Source organism: Sorex fumeus, unplaced genomic scaffold (assembly GCF_029834395.1).
Source record: "Sorex fumeus unplaced genomic scaffold, SorFum_2.1 ptg000045l, whole genome shotgun sequence".
In the NCBI taxonomy this organism is placed as follows: Eukaryota; Metazoa; Chordata; class Mammalia; order Eulipotyphla; family Soricidae; genus Sorex; species Sorex fumeus.
The window spans coordinates 10745493-10767205 of record NW_026606102.1 but is presented as its reverse complement, the minus strand read 5'-3'; the positions used below and the strand labels follow the sequence as shown (position 1 = coordinate 10767205).

General features: G+C 42.2%; 1 protein-coding gene across 1 annotated transcript in view; it reads right to left on the bottom strand.

Annotated features, from left to right (window-relative positions):
* The window catches only part of FYB2 (FYN binding protein 2), a 313439-nt gene that overhangs the window by 289930 nt on the left and 1796 nt on the right, over nucleotides 1-21713 (bottom strand). The gene's annotated exons all lie outside the window — the stretch shown is intronic.

Below are 21713 nucleotides of genomic sequence, written 5' to 3'. Positions count from 1 at the left end.
AAAAGCTGGCTGACGCTGAATGAGTGTCACCCAGGCAGGGCAACTCAGGACTGATGCCAAGAAGAGATGACACCCCTTCAGCATCAGCCAGCCTTTTGCCCCTCTGAGCATGGGCCTGGACTGTGCCAGCCACTGTACCAGGAAAACACCATCATCTCAGTGGCTCTAATCACAGCAGTTCATTTCTTGCTCAGGCCAAGTAGGCAGAGGGTGGGATGGATTCAGCTCCCAGCAGCCAGACAAGACCCTGGTGCCAGGATTTGACTGGGATTGACTGCATACAAGGACTGCTCTACACTCTGAACTATCTCTCTGGCCCAAATGGATGCTTTTTCAGTCCTCACAGCCTTGTAGGTGGGGACTCCAAGAATCCAAGTTGATCACTGTGGGAAGTGCCATGTGGGTTCCACAGGCTGTTCTCTGGGGTGCTCACTCACAGGGGTGGCTGAGCTGAGAAGCATGCCAGCTCAGGGCTGGCAGGGACAGTGTGACAAGAGCTGTTGCCATTCTCAGAGCCTCCTCCTATCCGGTGGCTAATCCCTAAGGTCTCTCTGCATGGCCTCTCCACCAAGGGGAGGGGAGGGGGTTCTTCTCTTCTTGGAAGCTGAGGGTCCCCAGAGTACCATGGCATAAGCTGCTAGGCCTAGACCTTCTTAAGGCTCCAGCTCATTGTCTTACTGTCACCATATTCAATACACCCATGTGTGAAAGTGTATTAGGGCCCAACCCAGCCTCCAAATTGGAGAAAGCTACATAGTCAGTGAACAGAGGGAGGTGGGGATCACTGGGAATCATTTTTGAGCACCAGCTGCCATTTAATGAGGGCTGTGTGCATGCATGAGAATGTGTGTGAATTGTATGTGGGTGACTGTGTATGTGAGTGTAGGTGTATGAGTGTGTGCGTGTGCAACAGTAACATAACAATCCAGAAAAAGACTATTTTTGTGGGTACTAAATGAGTCAGAAAGCACATCAGCACATTTCTTCAGACACTGTTGCTGAAGAATAGGAAATTACAGAGACAGGTAGGATTTCATGATTAGAGAGGGGTTATGCCATGATACAAGCCTCCCTTTCCCCGCTTCCCCCCACACCACACAGGGACCAGCTTTTCCAGACCACCATTGAAGCAATGTTTTTCTGATCAGGATCAACTCCAGTGTGGGCCTTGAAAACTAAAAGGCATAAAGACCTTTCTCTTATAGGTGTTCTAGAACCCTGATTCATGGAAATGATGTTAGCCAGAGACACGCTTGGGAGATCCTGGGATTAAAATGGAGAACAAAGACTTGGTTTGGCATTTCTGCTGAAGCATGCAGACATGTGTGGAGGAGGGCAGATTTGTGGTCCAAGTGTCTGCTTCTGTTCCTGGCTGCTTGGGAGGTTCCATGTCAAATCCCTTCACTTCATCGTTCAAAATGGTAACAGGGCTTAGCCCAGTGCCACAGGGCACACGTCCTGAAATGCTAATTATTAGTATCAGCATTGACCCCATTGTGGAGATCAACGTCCTGTGGAGATCAGTGTCTACTTAGGGAGCTCCCCAGTCCCAGCAGATGTTCATTGGGCTCTTGTGTCTGCCCACTGAGAGACACTACAGGAATCAGAGTAGGGAAAGTTGGGAGCATCTCCTTCTTTTTCCAGCAGGGAATGAGGTCAGCCTGGTGCTGCCAACTGTCCCAGACCATCACAGCAACATCTGAGCAAAAGGAAAATCCTGGCCTTGAGAGCTGGGCACCCTGCTGGGATGGGACACAGATCCTAAGACCGGGGTGCTGACCAGACCAAGAAAGTCTTTTGGTTTTGATTTGTTGAAACAAAAAGACATTTTAATGTTTGAGCAGTGTGTGTGTGTGTTGGGGGGGTGTTGTGTGTGTGTGTGAATCACACCTAGCAGTTCTCAGGAGCCCATATGTGGTGCCAGGGATCAAACCAGGGTAGGCCATGTGCAAGGCCTACTGAGATAAAAAGACACTAAGACACTTTATGGAGTCTCACAGAAATGTCAAGTGCTTGGGATTTTCATTCCCAACTGTTTACAGTTTTCTGTCACTGTCACTGTTCTCCCGTTGTTCGTGGATTTGCTTGAGTGGGACCAGTAACGTCTCCATTGTGACAATTGTTACTGTGTTTGGCATATCGAATACATCACGGGTAGCTTGCCAGGCTTTGCCGTGCAGGCAAGATACTCTCGGTAGCTTGCTGGGCTCTCCGAGAGGGGTGGAGGAATCGAACTCAGGTCGGCCATATTGGCCGCTTGCAAGGCAAACGCCCTACCCACTGTGCTATTGCTCCAGCCCAACACACACAGTTTTTTATTTGTCTGCAATGTGCTGGTCAAGCTACCGAGAGTATTCGATATGCCAGACATAGTAACAACAAAGTCTCCAATGGAGACGTTACTGGGCCCGCTCGAGCTCGAGTGCTGGTCACTGAGTCCTAGACACCTGGTTGAAGGCTGTATTTGTCAAGGGGGAAATTCTGGCTTTCCTCAGAAGTTCTCTTTACCTCAACTACTGACAAGGGACACCAACAAGGTCCCTAGGGGAGCTGGGCTGAGAGGCATCCTGTCTTCTGAGAAGAAGGCTGAGTATAAGTCCACACACTGTCCCCAACTGCATGGTGCAGATGTGTAAGTCCTAGAAATTCAAACCGTTTTAAGAGAAAACCAGAACCACTTAAGCAACAGACATTCCCCACAGACTTTGACATAAAAGGCCACACTCACAGAACTCCGTCACCTGTGGCATACTCACCAGAACTCCACCTTGTGCGACAGTTCCCACCTTCTCTTTCTAGTCCAGCAGGGAGAATTGCTCCGTTTGAAGTTTTCAGTGAGGGTCTCCATGCCACAGGTGTCTGGAAAGGGAGTCAGCATCCCAGATGCTGAGGAAGGATGGAAGAGCTAGAAAGATAATGACCATCATAACAGAGCAATAATCGTCGTAGGTTTGATACTGACCACAAGTAGGGGTCATTGCAGGCTCCCAGGGTGCTCTTTGCAGAGAACTTTTTCCAAGTACAGCTCTGACCTGACTTTACGGAGACCTGAATTTATGTAGAAATATAAATTCTGCAGAACTTGAGGAGGAGGAAAAGAGCTTCTCCCTTTGGCTTTCTGAGTAGCCAGTGGTCTCAGAATGCCAGCCTTTGCCAGGAGGGTGTGAGAGCCAGGAAGATAGTGGCCGTGCCTGGGCTGGGGAAGTCTTGCCAAGTTTCTTGTCAATACCTGTTGACATTTCCCTGAGTGATCGTTGCAGGCACTGGGTTCTTTTTTTTTTTTCATACTGCTGGATAGATTACGGGGGCTCTATTGATTTTGTGGTTTCATGTGTGAAAGATCTAATCTTAATCCTCTGCTGTTCATTTCCCTTAACCTTTTAATAACATGATTGGGAGGCAACCCATCAGAATGGAAATTGTTTCTGAGGCATGTGGTCATAAATACCCGCCACAGACTGCTTTATTTTATGGGGGCAGCCATATTTTCTGAAATAATCATAATGATTAAATTTGTCTGGTGTCTGGCAGTTTACAAAGCACTTTGCCACCGCCACTCATTGAGTCCTCATAGCCAACTTGAGCAGGAGGAGTTATTTTTATTTATTTTGATTTATTTATTCTGTGAGCATTTCCACAACATGAATTTTTATGACTCTCTATTGTGTCACAGATGACGAACCTTCACTCTCAAGGTCACAGAGCACCTTCAAAACAGGGTTTGAAGTCGGGCTGAATCGTATGCCAATGCAGCAGATCTTTGCGACTGAGGGGCTTCAGCTGGCCCGGGTTCACTTTTATTATGCATTTATTTTTTGAATATTGGGAATCAAACTCAGGGTTTCACCTATGCAAGGCAAATACCCTACAGCTGAGCGACATCCCCTCAAGGTTCGCTCCTTTAACAACCAAAATGGAAATGATGGCACTGCCATGGGATCTGGTAAGGGTAGAAGAGTGTGCAAATTATTGACACAGTCTCTGGCACCTGGAGAAGGGCAACCGATATGAGCAATGCTGATTCAGACAATTATAACAGGGCAGATAAATGCAGTAGCAGAGCATGTGCCTAGCCCATGCAAGACATCCCAGTTTGATCCCCAGCATTGAATAGTCCCCACTGAAAACTACTGGAAGTAACTCTGGTAGTATCCAGGGTACTGCTGAGCCCAATCACCAAACCATCTGGCTGGCACTGCTGGGTTGAGTATTACTAGAAGTAGGACTCGTAGGCCTCATATAAAAGTTATTATGGGGGGGACCATAGAGAAAGAGTGCAGTGATTAAGGGGCTTGCCTTGTTGCGGATAGCCCCATCCAATCCCCAGTACCATGTGTGGCTCTCCAAGCACTGTAGGAGTGATGCCTGAGCAGGGTTCCAGGACTAAACCCTGAGCAGATCTGGGTATGGCCCCAAATCCTTCCAAATGTCACTACTTAATCATATATAAAATAGTATATAATTATATCTTTATACGATTTATATATTATATGTAATATAGAAATATTTATGATTTATAGGGTAGCACTGTCCTCCCGTTGTTCATTGATTTGCTCGAGTGGGCCCAGTAACATCTTCATTTTGAGACTTATTGTTACTGTGTTTGGCATATTGAATATGTCACGGGTAGCTTACCAGGTTTTGCCGTGCGGGCAAGATACTCTTGGTAGCTTGCCGGGCTCTCCGAGTGGGGCAGAGGAACTGAACCCGGCTAGGCCGGGCTGGCTGCATGCAAGGCAAATGCCATACCACTGTGCTATTGCTCCAGCCCATGACTATGACTATGATTTATATAAAAATTATATTGATATAATTATGCAATCATAATATATTTGGATAATTATATGGTAGTATAATATAAACTGATTATATTAAATGGATAATGTAATATATTTTATTTTATTTATCTAGTAAATGATAATTATTTTGATAATGATAAGTTATGAGTCAAGGGTTTTATATCAAACCCTAGTCCTCTTTTTTCTTTTTTTGCTTTTTGGGTCACACCCAGCGATGTTTAGGGGTTACTCCTGGCTCTGCATTAGGAATTACTCCTGGCGGTGCTCAGGGGACCATATGGGATGCTGGGAATCAAACCTGGGTCGACCACGTGCAAGGCAAATGCCCTATCCGCTATGCTATGGCTCCAGCCCAAACCCTAGTCCTCTTTTGCTGAAAAATATAATCTGGTTTTTCCCTCAGCTACTCCCAATCTCTCTCTTTTTTTGTCTTTCTGTCTCTGTCTGTCTGTCTCTTTCTTCCCTCTCTCTTTACGTTTTAATATCCCAGAGAAGGAAGATCCACTCAGCGTTCTTCAGGTGGGCAACTGAAAGTTCTGGCTTGGTGGAGGTGAATAACACAAGCCCCCCAGAGCAGTGCAGGCCGGAGCCTCCTTTCTGAAACAGGCCTAGCACTTGTGTACATGAGCTTCCAGGGCGTGGCATGGGCTGTGGCAGCAGCATGCCCAGACCTGGTGCTGTTTCTAGAAAGATTCCTGAGGAAGACACATGTATGAGTCAGAAGTAGGACTGGGCCTCCCAGCTCACCATGCCATGCCTGATGTGGGATCTCAGGAGCCATTACCTTTGGCCAGGTCTCAGCATTCTCATCTTTAAAATGGAAGCATTTGGGCCAGAACAACAACTCAGGGCTTGCATGCAGCCAACCCAGGTTCAATCCCCAGCATCCCATATGGTCCCCCAGCACTTCCAGGAGTAATTCCTGAGTGAAGAGCCAGGAGTATCCCCTGAGCATTGCCAGGTATGACCCAAAAAGAAAAAAAATGGGAGCATTTACCTCTCTGCTTCATAGTTTCCAGCTTCAGATTAGCTAGAAACCAAAAGAGCTATTTCACATTTTGTTTGCACCTGCCATTTCGATTCTGTGAAACAAAGATGGGAGAGGTTGCAGTGAGAGAGGAAGGGATGCACTAAAAACTGAAAAGAAGAAATATCTGAGTTTGGGGTTGGAGAGATAGTCCAGGAGTAAGGTTGTTGCCTTGCATATGTCTGGTCCTTGTTAAATCCCCAGTATCCCTGAGTCCTTCCAGAAGTGATCCTTGAGCATGAGCCTAGAGTAAGTAAACCCTGGGCACCACTGGGTGTGGCACCACCAAAAAATGAAACAAATGAAGAAATATCCAAGTTTCTTGTAATGTAAACTTGCACAACCTTGTTTGACACCCCTGAAATTAACAAATTATGCTGGAGCACTCCAGAACTGAAATCCACTGATATTTACCACCTCCAGAGAACCCCCCCTCCACACACACACAGACACACACACACACACACACACACACACACACACACACATACACATCTTCCTTTTGTTCCTCTCTACTATACCAGGGATTCTTGTTAGGGTATACAGTGATTTTAAAAAAAAAAAACAGAAAACAAAAAAATCCAGTTTGACTTTTGCTACTTGGCGAGCCTCTCTTGTCTGGATACTTTCTATTGGGATCCCTCTTCTGTACCCAGGGAACTTTATGTTCATCTCTTCAAGATCCATCTCAAATGCCACCCTTTGGCCAAGTGTTCCTGACTATCTCAACATCAAGAACTACTTCCTCTTTGGCTCATAGCATGCTCTCAAGGATAACTCATGACAAGTTATAGTCCCTAACTGCTGTTCCTCCACCCTCTGACCTGTGTCCCTGACCCGTGCACTCCAAGGAGAAGTTGCAGTTCTTTATTTTAATATTCCAAGCACTTGAAGGGAAGTCCTTCTGTTAAGATCAGGCTTTTGGGATAAACATGCTACTAACCTTGTCAAAATACCTGACTCACTGGTTAACTTAGTAATGGAGTATTTTATAACATTGAAAAATTCATCCTCCAATCTCTTCAACTTAGAAATTGGAGCTCAGAGAAATCCAGGTGCTACCTCAAGGCTACCCAGTGCTGCAGAGCTAAGGCCCTCCATGCAGCCTTGCTCTCAGCCTCCTTACATCTGTTCCCCTCACCTGCTCTGTGTCTGGTCTTCACTATGTGCTCATATAGGGTTGAGTCTCCTAGGAAACTGAAGATGCTCATCATGTCATCTAGACTGTGCATGGAGATTTATATTACATGGGTCGGCTGAAAAAATTCTCCCTTGGCATCTTGCTGTGCACCCCTTCTCATTTTTTTCTTTTTGGGTCACACCTGGCAATGCACAGGGGTTACTCCTGACTCATGCACTCAGGAATTACTCCTGGTGGTGCTTGGGGGACCATATGGGATGCTGGGAATCGAATCCAGGTCAGCCATGTGCAAGGCAAATGCCCTATCAGCTGTGCTATTGCTCCAGCCCTGTGCACCCCTTCTCACCCCCCATCTTCTCTGAGTTGCCCATTCTCCCATTCCAAACCTTTCCCCCTTGTCATTTGACTCAGTTGTTCGGGCCATATACTGTCCCTACATATCCCTGCTGGGGAGTTTGCCTGTTTTTTTGTTTGTTTTTTCCCTCATGCACTTGGTATTCAGAAGAAAGATAAAACGTGGAAGTCACTCTCTCCTCTTTGTCAATGTCCCTCACTTACTTTGTGTCACTTCTAATCACGCCCCAACCCCACTTTCACAAACTTGCTGCCCCCTCCTCACTCTTCCTGGACTCCTCTTGCAGCATTTACAGTGAAATTCACATGAAACTGATGCCCTAACAGGGCTGCTTCTATTACCCAACTTTCTTTGTGCCTCTGACAAGCCGATTTTTCTTTAGAGGAGAATGAGTCTACCCAGACCTTCTTTCTTAAAGCGATGGCTTCCCTGGCTTCCTTGGGTTGTCAAGCACAGGTCGCAAAATCCAATTCTGCCTCTACCAGAAAGGCTGCAGGCATAAAGAACTTGTGGAATATTATCCTCTGCATAAGCTTCCGATGCAGAGTTTGATAAGGCTCTTCCTCCTGAGCCTTAAGCCAGATGTTCCCACTGAGATAACATGGCATTATTAATGGTGAATACCAGCATTAACATAATAGAGAATCACCACAATCTTTCTAGCCACCTTGTGAAAAGAGCAGGGAAAGGGGTTAGAGCCAGCTTGGGTCTAGAGGTGTCCTAAAAGCCATGTGGGTCCCAAATGGGGAAAAAAAGGACAGTCACCTCATTCTCTTAGGAGAGCAGGGAATAGTCTGAGAGAAAGAAACTTGGAGTCTTTCCAGCAGGGTTCAAATTCAGTCTGCAAACCTTATACAGAAATAGTCTATGCCCCTTGAACTTATGATTCTTCTTTGTAAGATGTAAGTGAAACTCTGCATTGTGCAGAGTTGTGGTGAGAATAAAAATGAGGAGTGTATCTGTCCTACAGCTCCATACCCACTCCTCAAATCCCAACCCCCCTCCATGAAAATATTCATATATGGAGAGGTAGGACAGGAAGGAGTTGCTGAGGAGAGAACATGGAAAGATGGGATTGACAGGTGAGCTGGCACATACTCCTGGAACAGCCAGGGGGAATGAGAAGGAGACACAGGCAGCTGGCCATGGCCCAATCACCATGTCTGTGAGCAGTGGACTTCCAGGTCATGTCTAGCACAGTGGCAACTTAGAAGGTGAATTCTACCATGAGAAGACTGACTTGAAATAGGTCAATGGTTTGACACAGGAGAATGGTTCTCACAGGAAGCATGAAGGTGTGGCTCATGAAAGAGGGTCAGACTTCCAAACAGCTTGGAGGCTCTCTGGACAGGACTCAGCTGTCCTTGGGATAGGGGATGAATATTGAAACTGGGTCCAAGAGCCTCTAGCCTTAATCTAAAGAGATTGCAGCGACTCCATGAGAAGCCCTATTCTGGTGGCCAGCAAGATCACATTCATCCCCACTTCCTATCAGGAAAGGACCTGCTGGGTTACACAGTGCCGACTAGTCAGAAGTGGCTCAGTGCTGGGCAAAGAGAACCTAGGCTGGGGGAGCAGCCCACTTCCAAAATATCTCCACATTTCTGACTCCGCATCAGGACAAGAAGAAAGGTTTCTGGGTCATCTCAAGAGTAGAGCCAGTCATGGCTGAGTTGAGCTTTCTGGGGAGGATCACCCTGAAATGTAAGAAGCATCCATGACCACTTGGGTTCAGAGAACAAATGCACCTACAATGCTCTCCCAAACTGGGGGGCCAGTGGTACTCAGCCACTGAATTGATATCTAACAGGCACAAGCAGAGTGTACATGCTGGGCACTTTACAAATGCCAGATCATTTACTCCTTGTTGCAAGGACACTCTCACTCTCCTGATCCACACATGTGGATTTGGGAGCTGGGAGAAGTGAACTCACCCAACAGCATGGGGCTATGAGGTGACAGCACAGGTAAGCTGAGGGGACTTCACCCGAGGAACCCGTTCTCAGGTGCAAATACACAGGCAACACAAGAATCATTGTGGATCTAAATATACAGGAAAGAAGACATTCTAAACCTACAGATCAGAAAGATAAAACAAGCTGCAAGTCTATACTAATTAGATATTCCAAAGGCACACATTACAAGATGTATTTCTGTAGCAAACTTTGGAAAATGAAAACACCCATAAGAATGTCAAAGAGTACACTGAATGGCTAAGTGGTTTTTGTCTGAGATGGGAGCAAGAATGAAAGAACATGATTGTGTTTGTTTTCTTCGTAATATTAAAATGAATGGTTTTAAAATATACTTCTGAGTTTTGCATTATTAAAAAAGTTTCTAAAGACATGATAAAATTGGGTTGATAGAGAGAGTAGGATTGGGGGAAAGCTTAGAAAGCTTGCTGTCTGTGCATCTTCTATTTCTGAAATTTTTAATTTTTGTATTTGCTAAAATAAATGAAGCACATGCCACATGAAGAAAATGCTGTTGTGATACATTGTAAGAGATCAATTGTGGGCTTCCTTGATTGGCCAAGATGGCAAGATGGTTTTCCTTTGGGTGTTGCAAGACTCATTGCAGGCAGGGAGGTGGAGCTGGCAGTACAATGATGGGGAAGACAGATAGGAATAAGTTCTTGGCTTTGAACAAGATTCTAGCCTCTTCTTTCTCCAGCTCACTGGCTGGTCCTGCTCTAAAATACCTGGGTATCAGAGCAGAATTGGGTACCTGCTGGGTTAGCAGACTCAATGGCTGTGCACTGGGCACAGGGTCTGGCCCTCCCCATACCATTCTTACCTCTATGGAAGGATGCATGCTGCAGTTGCCTGATCCCTTTCCCAATCACCCAAGGATGACAGTAAGTCACTCATACCTTAGCCAAGATTTTAGCTTCCTCTGAAGAGGGGCTAGCAGGTTCTCCACCCACTTCTTTGTAAGGTGATTTGAAGCTCACAATGAGAAGTGGCTCACCTGTTGATTCTGTTTGATTGCTTCCAAATCCTCTTCTTTCCTTCCAACATACAAGGCACAGTGTCTGAGAATCATCTCTTCTGCTTCAATGGTACTTTTCATTCTAGATTCTAACTGAACAGTCAGCCTAGTACCATGATTAAAAACTCAGTTCTGACATTTAGAGACTGGGTGAGAAACTCAGCCTCCCTACTGCTTCTTCTGTGACTGAGTATTTTCTCTCTAAGCTCCTGTACCATTCTTCATTAAAAAATAAATAATAATGGTTTAAACCATACAGAGCTATAATGAGGATGATGAACTGAGATAATCCAGGAAAAGCATTTCACACTGTGTCTGGCATGAATTAAAAAACTTAACAAATGTTACCTATTATCACAACGTCTGACATCATTTAACACTTTTTTCTAATGATACCTTCTTTCTTAGAATAATATTTGGTTCTTCTTTTAAAAAGTAGTGGATATTCATCACAGAGAAAATGGAAAAATATTTCAAGACAAAAATTAAAATGGAAGCTAGATGCAATCCTTTGACCTGTATTTCTGGAGATCTCTCCTCTCTCTCTTTCTCTCTCTCTCTTTCTCTCTCTCTTCGCTTCTCTCTCTCTTTCTCTCTCTTCTCTCTCTCTCTCTCCTGACAGAAGTATGTAAAATATAACTCACTTAGGGTCATAACACAGGAATAATTTATCAGTCACGGTCACGGTCCTCCCGTTGTTCATCGATTTGCTCGAGCAGGCCCAGTAACGTCTCCATCATGAGACTTGTTGTTACTGTGTTTGGCATATGGAGTACGTCATGGGTAGCTTGCCAGGCTCTGCCATGCGGGCGAGATACTCTCAGTAGCTTGCCGGGCTCTCCGAGAGGGGTGGAGGAATCAAACTAGAGTCGGCCATGTTGGCTGCGTGCAAGTATTAAAACTCTGCAAAAGTACAGTTTCTATACCATGATTATAGAATATGCATTGTCCATATTCACAAATTTATACTCATTGATGCTGAAGAAAAATCCAAGGGACATGGTCCTTCTCTTCAAGATATATATTGATGACCCTGTGTGTCTTGCATCCTATGTACCTAATATTAGCTAGTGTCATGGTCATGGAAATCTAGATTTCCAGAGTTTTTCCAAACCCCAAATAAGTAGAGAACCAACATCTTAATACCAATTCATTTATCACCATTGAAATGTTACTATTTTTTTATTAGTGAATCACCATGAGTTACAGTTACATATTTATTAACTTTCGTACTTGTGTTTCATTCATACAATGATTGGGTACCCATCCCTCCACTAGTGCCCATTCTCCACCACCAATGATCCAAGTATCCCTCCCACCACCACCACCCCATTTCCCCCCTCCCCACCTCTGTGGCAGGGCATTCCCTTTTGTTCTCTCTTTCCTTTTGGATGGTGTAGTTTGCAACAGAGGCATTGAGTGGCCATTGTGCTCGATCTATAGTCTACATTTGGCACGCAACTCCCAAACCACACGGGTCCCCCCAACACCCTTTATTTGGTGTTCCCTTCTCTATCTGAGCTGCCCTTTCCCCCAGCATTTGAGGCCAGCTTTCAAGCTGTGGAGTAAACCTCCTGGTCCTTGTCTCTACAATTCTTGGGTGTTAGTCTCCCATTCTGTTACTTTATATTCAATGATGAGTTCAATGTGCTATGTCTGTCGCTCTCTTTCTGACTACTTTCACTTAACATGATACTTTCCATGTTGATCCACTTTATATGTAAATTTCATGGCTTCATCTTTTCTAACAGCTGCATAGTATTCCATTGTGTAGACATACCAGAGTTTCTTTAACCAGTCATCTGTTATTGGGCACACGGATTTTTTCAAGATTTTGGTTATTGTAAACAGTGCAGTGATGAACATACAAGTGCAGATATCATTTCTACTATCCCCTTTTATCTCTGGGATATATTCCCAGAAGTGGTATTTCTGGGTCAATAGTAGTTGGAGACTTCAACACCACCTTACCACCTCTGGATAGATCAAGAAGATTAAAACTCAGCAAGGAAATACTGGCTTTGAAGGAAGAAATAGAAGAGAGAGGGCTAATAGATCTATACAGGACTTTATGTTCCCACCCCCCCAAAAGAACACACATTCTTTTCCAGTGCACACAGAACATTTTCCAAAATAGACCACATGCTGGGCCACAAAACATATCTCAACAGAATCAGTAAGATAGACATTGTATCAACTCTCTTTTCAGACCAGGATGCACTAAAGATAAAAGTTAATCAAGCACAGACGCAGAAAACCAAATCAAACACCTGGAAATTAAACAACTCAATGTTGAACAACGAGTGGCTCAGGAGGGAAATCAAGGAAGAAATCAAAAGATACCTGGAAACAAATGAGAATAAAGACACAAGCTACCATAACCTGTGGGACACAGCTAAAGCTGTGTTGAGGGGAAAATTTATAGCACTCTAGGCATTTCTCTGGAAGGAAGAAAGGGCCCACATAAATAACTTGACTTCACAGCTCAAGACCTTAGGAAAGGACCAACAAAATGAGCCCAAATCAGGCAGAAGGAAAGATATAATAAAACTTGGATTAGTAATTAATGACATGGAAACTCAAAAAACAATCCGAAAGATCAATGAAACCAAGAGTTGGTTCTTTAAGAAAATAAACAAGATTTATAAACCACTAGCAAGACTTACAGAGAGAGAGAGAGAGAGAGAGAAACCTAATAAACTGAATCAGAAATGAAAAGGGAGACATCACAACAGAAACCAACAAATTCAAAACATCATCAGAGACTACTGTGAAAGTCTGTATGTCATGAAACAAGAGAACCTAGAGGAAATGGATAAATTCCTGGATTCCTATAATCTCCCAAGGCTGAATCAAGAAGATCTGGAATACCTGAATAGATCTATCGATATCAAGGAAATTGAAACTCTAATCAAAAGTCTTCCCCAAAACAAAAGCCCAGGTCCACATGAATTCATTACGAACTTTTCCAAACATTCAAAATGTTACTATTTTAAATGCCAGTCTAGGCATGGAATTATCAAGTTGGGGATTATATACCCTTTAAAAGATTTGGATTAAAAACTATCTTTCAGTCAAAGTATTTGTCATAGCCTGTCTTCATATCCTTCCCAACACAGAGATAATACCCTTTTAGACCACTCTGTTAGATGAATTCATATAGTCTTAATTTGAATCTCTTTGATTACAATAATGTACAGATTGTCCATTTTGCTCATTAGAATCACTGGAAACAAAAAAAGTATGTAGTAGGTGCTGGAGAGATAGTATAGTGAGTAGAGTGCTTTCGTCTTATGTGGCTGACCCGAGTTTGATACCAGTACCACATATAGCACCCCAAACCTGCCAGGAGTGAACCCTGAGTAAGGCCTGAGCACCTCTGTATATGGCCCAAAATAACAGTAACGAAAAGTTTTGGTAATCTAAATTTCAAAAAGTGCTCCTAGGCTTAGATTAGAAACATGTTTCCTGCCCTCCCATCCCTCACCCTCTATCCCCCAGACCCTTTCTCTAAGGTTAAGCACTGGAGGATTACCATGCAGCTGACATTGTTCCACGAAGGAAGGACTGTTTCCCCAGTGTGGACAGCAAAGCCTAGCATCCATGTAGAGACAGGGTTGATTTCAACTCTTTCCTGAATTCTAAGGTGTTTTTTTTTTTTTTTTGGCGGGGTGGGGGGGGTCACACCCGGCGATGCTCAGGCATTACTCCTGGCTCTGAGCTCAGGAATTACTCCTGGTAGTGCTCCGGGGACCATATGGGATGCTGGGAATCAAACCATGGTTGGCTGTGTACAAGACAAATGCCCTACCCACTGTAGTATCACTCCAGCCCCTATTTCCTGAATTCTAGGCTGGACACATGCTACAGGCACATACACACATATATCTCCCATGTTCTCAAAAGAAAGAGAAACTCACCAAAACAATTTTCTTATTTGTCTTTGATGGTGTCTCACATAAATTGAGATGTTCCAAAACCACTGGGGAGCCGCATTGGACAGTGCTTGGGGGCTACTTACAGCTTGGTGGGTTGCTTCTGGTGGTGCACAGTGGACCTTTTTTCATGTTGGGAATCAGACCTATGGCTTAGGCTAACAGTGTGCTTGTCATTATCTTGTGAGTCCTCTCATCTGTCCTAGACTCTTATTAAAACTGTTGCATTGACCATAGTTAACATGTTCCTGCCCAACAATATATTTAGTCACTTTCCATCCATTTCTACCTATTATATGGGGGCTCTTGTATTTTTCCCTTGGAAATTGCTTGTTCACATTCTTTACTTTTCTATAAACTTTAAGGAATAATTCCTTCAAGTTCAGGATAACACAACTTTACTTGAAATTAATGCTATACATAGGTTTCTGATTTTCCAAGGTCTTTAAATGTAGTTTAAGGCATTTTTGACATAAACTTACTTATATTTGTTGAAGTTTTTATAAGTGCATATTTTATATATTGGTGTTAATACTTATAAAGGCCTTCTCTACACCAACATGAACATCTATATTTTTCATATACACTTTCACATGCATATATGGTACACATGATTTTTTAAATTTAGATGGATTTAATTAACTATATGGTACAAGGTAGGAATCTAGTAATGTCTAAGAGTCTTATTATTCAAGTTTCTTTTTTTAAAATTGAATTTTTTCCACTAAACCTGAATACTTGCAATTGCACATTAATCATATCAACTACACATTAATTCTAGACTCATTTCTGTAACTTCTGTTTGATTTCACTGATCATTATATTTCTTGTTTGATATAAACTGGTTTATGTTTTGAGATTTTATAGCATACATTTATCTATATGATGTTAATTTTTTAAAAGATTACTCAAATGGGACTGGAGATACAGTACAACAGGTAAGACTCTGCACACAACAGACATGGGTTTGATGCCCGGAACCTCAGATGATCCCCTGAGCACTGCCAGGAGAGATCCCTGATCACAGATCCAGTAGTAAGCCCTGAGCATTAATAAGTATGGTCCACCTCCAAAAATAATATTCCAGAAGTTTTTCAGTGATACAACTCAGATTATGCTATGATCAAATATAAATATATGGTTGGAGATTAAGAATTGAGACTTGCTTGAGCACGGGCCCAGTAACGTCTCCATCATCTCCATTGGAGACTTTGTTGTTACTGTATCTGGCATATCGAATACTCTCGGTAGCTTGCCGGGCTCTCTGAGAGGGGCGGAGGAATCGAACTCGGGTCGGCCATGTTGGCTGCGTGCAAGGCAAACGCCCTACTCGCTGTGCTATCGCTCCTTAAATTGTTATAAATTAATTATTTTATGATAAACCATTTCCCTTAATTTTTTCAGTTATTTTATGTCTTTTGATAATGTTTATAGTTCTTAAAAAACTCTAGATCCCATATCTTCACTGGTGGAGGGATGGGTACTCGAACATTGGCTAACTGAAACCCAAGCACAAAAATTTGTAAGTCTACAACTGTACCTCATGGTATTTCACTAATAAAAATTAAAAAAAAATAAATTTCATTAAAAAATCTTCAATATTAAATTTATTCTTTTTTTATTTTGTTACAATTATTAATGGAATCTATTTTTCCACCTGTCCTCAAATATTATTTATAGAAAGATAAAGAATATTGATTTGGGTATATTTATTTTAAAACCGATTACCTTAATTCCATCATTATTTCTGATAGTTTCTAATATTTCTTATAGTTTTATTTCCTTTTTAGAAAATGCCTGAAATATTGATGATTTTCTCATTTGATGTGGAATGCTTGATCTTTTTTTTCTGGTTTTAGTGCATTGTTTTGCTTCAGGTTTCAGAATGAGCTAAAACAATAGAGGTACAGGCAGCTTATCCGACTTTACTGCGGCTTCCCCCTCAAGTTCATTTGCTGATTTTGCCTTGGCTGTAGGCTTGAAAGAAACGCTCTTTATCACTGGAAGGGAATTCTCAAATTCTCTTTCCTAGCTTTGCTGAAGGAGAAAAAAATCTTAGCTGATGCTGTTTTGGCAACCACTAAAATGATATAGCCTCTATTAATCTATTAATTAATTGTCTTCTAAGAATTAGTTTTGTTTTGTAATTTTTATAGCTCTGTTCAATTCAGATATATTTATGAATTTTTGATTCTTTATTAGAAAGATTAGCCTATAATTTGGACCATTTCAAGGGCCTATCTTAGTTTTGAAAAATCTAAATTGAGATTTTTTTCTGTAATTCAATGTCTAAAGGAGGATTTTATTTCCTCACTTTCCTCCAGTTCTTTAAGGAACAGTTGTCACTGGGCCTGCTTTTCCCTTTCCTGCACTGCCTCATAGTGAACTCTCTTGTTTAAAGACCAGCTCAACATCAGAGTTTCTGTACATCCTTCTTTCTCTGTCCCCAATACCAGCAAAAACCTTTATTCTAGAACTAATGCTATTATCACTTATTCATCTATGACTCTATTCTTCCTACCTAAATCTAAGCTTACTAAAGTAGGAACAGTAATGCATGCATTAACCCCATTCCCTGACCATGCTTTGAATCTCTAGAATTTATCACAGGCCCTGGTACAAAGGATGTGCTAAATAACTATTTGTTACTAGATTAATTGTACGATGTATTTTTGCTTTAAACTTTGCTGGTGAAAAAATTTCTATGAGGCATGTATATGCTTCTTGGCCTGCCTTTGACAATAAAACAGCGATAATAATCTCTCACTGTCACACTCCCACTTACCAGAATTACTGTGCTGGGATAATAGATAATAAGGAATAGTATAAAATGCAAGAATTAAGTATAAAAATACATACCAGCTATCAGGCTTTCTTTGATATTAGTAATCACTGTAGTAATCACTGTCCTTCCGTTGTTCATCGATTTGCTCGAGAGGGCCCAGTAATGTCTCCATTGGAGACTTTGTTGTTACTGTGATTGGCATATCGAATAGATCATGGGTAGCTTGCCAGGCTCTGCCGTTCGGGCGAGATACTCTCGGTAGCTTGCCTGACTCTCCAAGAGGGGCAGAGGATTCGAACTTGGGTCGGCCATGTTGGCTCCGTGCAAGGCAAACGCCCTACCGTAGTGTAGTATCTTTGATATTAATCACAGGAAAAATGCATTGAGTTTTTACTATGTTCCAGGTATGGAATCATCACATTGTCTTCTCATAACAGTCCTAAGAGGTAGATATTATGATCTCAAGTTTACATGTGAGTGTTCTGCATTTGAGAATGCTTAATGACCTGTCTGAACTCAAAAAAACTGGCAAGTGATCAAGCCAGAACCCAAACCAGGACCATAAACTCAGGGTCCACCTCGGAAAGAGACTATATGGGTTCATTAGTGAAGATGGTTTGGTGATTTGGGAGTATATCATCTCTTTTACAGGCATGGCTTGGGATATGGTTAGTGCATAGGATACAGAAAGACTAACAACCATCTTCTGACTTTACTTTTGCATCCTTTGCCTCTCTTTTGACCAAAGAGGCACTAACCATTGAGTCAGGCCTTCATTATTTCACTGTTTCTTCATTATTTCACTGTTGACTGGGAGAAAACAAATGGGCTCAAGCATCTTTGACATCCATCCTTCTTGTACTTTCTCGAAGGTCCTAAGTCAGCCAGAGGAAACATTTCTATAACACACTGATGTGACCACATACCACCACAGGCTCACACATAAATAAAACTCAAGTAACACAAACTGCAGCCACAGCGTCACTGTGTTCACACCTAAGTCTATGGAGTCTGGAGCTCAGAGCTCTGAGCTATCAGTGAGTGACCTGAAATGAGAGAGGCTTCAAGAGTTTCCTATTCCTCAAATGTGAGAAGCACAGGACAGATGCTGAGAGTGTGATACCAAGGGGAGTCACAGTTTGCTGTGAACAGTCCTCAGCTCTAACTACTGCTCACTTCATCTCTTCCCATGCCTGCTAGTTCTCCACTCCAGGCTATGACTCTAGTATGAGCAATAAAAGTAGCAAGAGATTGTTCAGAAGATTAAAGACCCAAGTCAGCAGAGGCTACCATCTCACAAGAATATTTAGATATTTTCCACTTGGCATTCATTAATATTCTTCAGCAAAGAATGAACAGAAAGTTGAAAAAGATTCCCCCACCCCCCTTCAGATCTCTGTACCTTGAAAAATTAAGTGAGCTTTCGGGTTTTGTTTTGAAATCAACTATTCATTGCATTGGGTTCCAGCAATGACTGTTTTGGAGAATAAAACTGTATTTGTCTTTTTTCTTTAAAATAAGTTATTCTTAAACTTAATCAATATCTCAAGTGAAATCTGCCAAGATAATGCATGGAGAGTTTTTATAATAGAGTAGACTGAACTTGAAATTGAATACAGAGAAACTCAAACTCAAGGTATTTTCTAGAGGGCGCATCAAGGAACTGAACATCACAGTGTTCCCCAGTCAGAGAGAAGCAGCCACAAAAAAGATGGAATGAGGGAATCGAACCAGTGCACTCTGGCAGTTTCCTGGTGAGCTCTGAGGTTTAGTTAATTGATCTAGATGTTTCATAACATCTCTGACGTTTAGCTACAAAATGGGAGGCATATCCTTTTCCTCCAGGATGAGTGTAAGGCTTCAGAAACTACAGGAATTTTGTGGCCCATAGGCTAAGATCACATCCAGACAGTGATTATTTCTATTTTTACATCAATCCTGAGAAGTGGTCACTCAATAGCTTGAAAGCTATTGATAACTGCTTACTTTGAAAAAAAAAATCATTCTTTAAAGCCCCCATGCTCTCATATGTCTCAAATGTGAGACATCTTTTATAAACTTCAAAGCTTTGAAGGTTGATTTCAATGAAACCTGTTTTTATTCTATGCATTTTTTCCTACTGTCATTCTGAGTAAAACAAAAAACATTTACTGTCAAAACAACAAGGGTTTGCTCTCAAGCACAAAATGAAAGCAGATATGTCTGCCTGATTTATTTTGGCATCTGCCTCACAGTTAAATAGGACACCTTTTAATTTGTCACTTCCTTAAGATTCATTTAAGTTGGAAAAATAAATCACCAGTGCTTGGTTTCAGCTAGACATGAACTAGATGGGGAATAAAGGCATATACTTACTCTTTATCCCTGAGATACACACTGTCTCAAAAATGCCAATTAAAGATACTATGTATTTAGCAACTCACCTAAGACAGAACCAGCTCGAGGGATTTTATTTTTCCTTCACACTGGAGGAATTTAGGAATCTAACTTATTACCAAAGATCATCTGGAGGTATGGGAAAAGGAAGGGGAGGGAAATACTTTTCACTAAGTCTTAGAAACTTGCTTATAAGAGTGAATGGTTACTATTTCTATTTTTTGTTTAGAGAAAATAACTATGGGGCAAGGGACTCAAAATTCATATCTCCTTTCTACCTCTGGACAGGTGGAAAAGTTATTCTATCTTCCTGCATTTCTCTTAATCTGTAATCAGAGGATTATGTTGACCTCTTGCCCCCTTCAGATAGTTAATGGAGGTGATGTGTACGGAGCACCCAGCACCAACTGGGAACATATCCCTTGAGCGGCTTAGTCTGTGAAATTATAGGTGTTATGCAAAAATGCTTCTGTATCATTCTTTAGCAATTTATGTCAAGACTGAGTGTGCCTCAGTGTAAGAATACTGTGTCTTCTATCTGCTCCTAATTTATTTTGCTGGCATCTCAGCCTATGTAATGTCTGTGTAATGAAGCCAGATGAAGGGCATTTGTCTTTGACCACTGCCATCATCACCCCCAATTTTCTTATCAGAATTGTGTGGGGCACCTTACTGACTGGACTGTAATCTGTAATCTGGTTGACTATTAGATCAATTGACTTCGTGACAAAAGAAAATGGTATGGTGGGTAAGGCACTTGCCTTGCATACAGTTGACTGGAGTTTGATCCCGAGTACCTCAAATGGTCTTCCAAGCCCTATCAGGAGTGATCTCTGAGCACAGATCCTAGAGTAAATTTTGGACCCTGCTGGTTGTGGCCCCCAAACAAAAATACAAAGAAAATAAACAAGACACAATCATGTGTATGATCATACACTACTTGTATATATACATACATGCACTTTTTTTTCTGTTCTTCAACATATATAAAAGTCTCTTCTCAGCTTTAGGATTTCTTCTATTATGTGGGTCATGTAAAGAAAGACAAAAATTCTTCTTAAATAACTTAAGGTTCGGTACTGCCATGGCTTCAGAAGCACAAGGACTTAATGCAGAACCCGGCAGCTTGCAGCAGTAAAGTGAATGGACTATGCGTTAATCCATGCCACCATGCCTGCCGGGAGGGAAAAGGATGTTGCTCCCTTCTGCTTTTTTCCCTCTGGACAGCAAGATGGCGGCTGCCTCGGAGCTTTTGGGAAAGCCAGGTATGAGCTGGTCGTGAAGAGGGGCGACTGAAACCTCATGGGAAGGGGGGCGTTCCGGGCTCATCCTTCACGCCCTACCGAGGTCAGGAGTTGCCCCCCACGAGTGGCTCTCCGGCACGGCCATGACTCTAGAGCCACAGAAACCAGTCTCATAATTATCTGACTCTCGGTAGAAATACTTCCAGGCTTAATAAGTAAAATATCAGAAATCCCAAATCGCGCGGCCGCAATAATGGCCGCACATCATGATCTAATTCTTGTAACCAGCTATAGAAACAAATTCTTTCAGAATGTCTTTTCAACAGGTCTGATTTGGGGGTGTAAACTCTACATAATAATGATGCATCTTTTGTCAAAACAATGAATCTAATCAAAGTAGATAGAGTGTTAACTAGAATTCATCTGCCTCACAGGCATTGGGAGGGTTGGGAGGGAGGTATATTGGGGTTCTTCTTGGTGAAAAATAAGTACTGGTGAAGGGAAATGTGTCTGATGATTGCATGACTGAGACTTAAACCTGAAAGCTTTGTAACTTTTCCCACAGTGATTCAATAAATTAATAAATTAAAAAAATAACTTAAAGTTGACTCTTTGAGTCTAAATTTAACCTGAATTTTTCAGTCAACAGTTTGAGGAGGATTTAGACTGTTTTGTTGTGGAGAATTTGTAAATCCAAACATCTAGTTCAGTGTCTTTCTTGATTTTGCAAAGTCTCATGCTAATTCTAGTCCATACACACGAGTTTGGTTTGGCTGGGAGCACCCTTCTCATTCTTCATGGTAGTTACTTTTCCAAGTGTGAAAAGTATATGAATCAACAAGGGGGTGATTCAAGTTTATCCTCAACGAATTTCTCTTTGGGGGGGGGGCAATTTCAGGAGAACAGAAACCTCAGCTGGTCAGAGTGAGGCTGAAATGGAAACCATTTCCTCTTTCAGTCCCTGACTCTCCTAGAGGAATTTGTGGAAGAAATTCAGGCAAAGCTGTTGTTCTCAAACATGTTTATTTGTAACAGTTTTACATGGTGTGTTACAGAAATT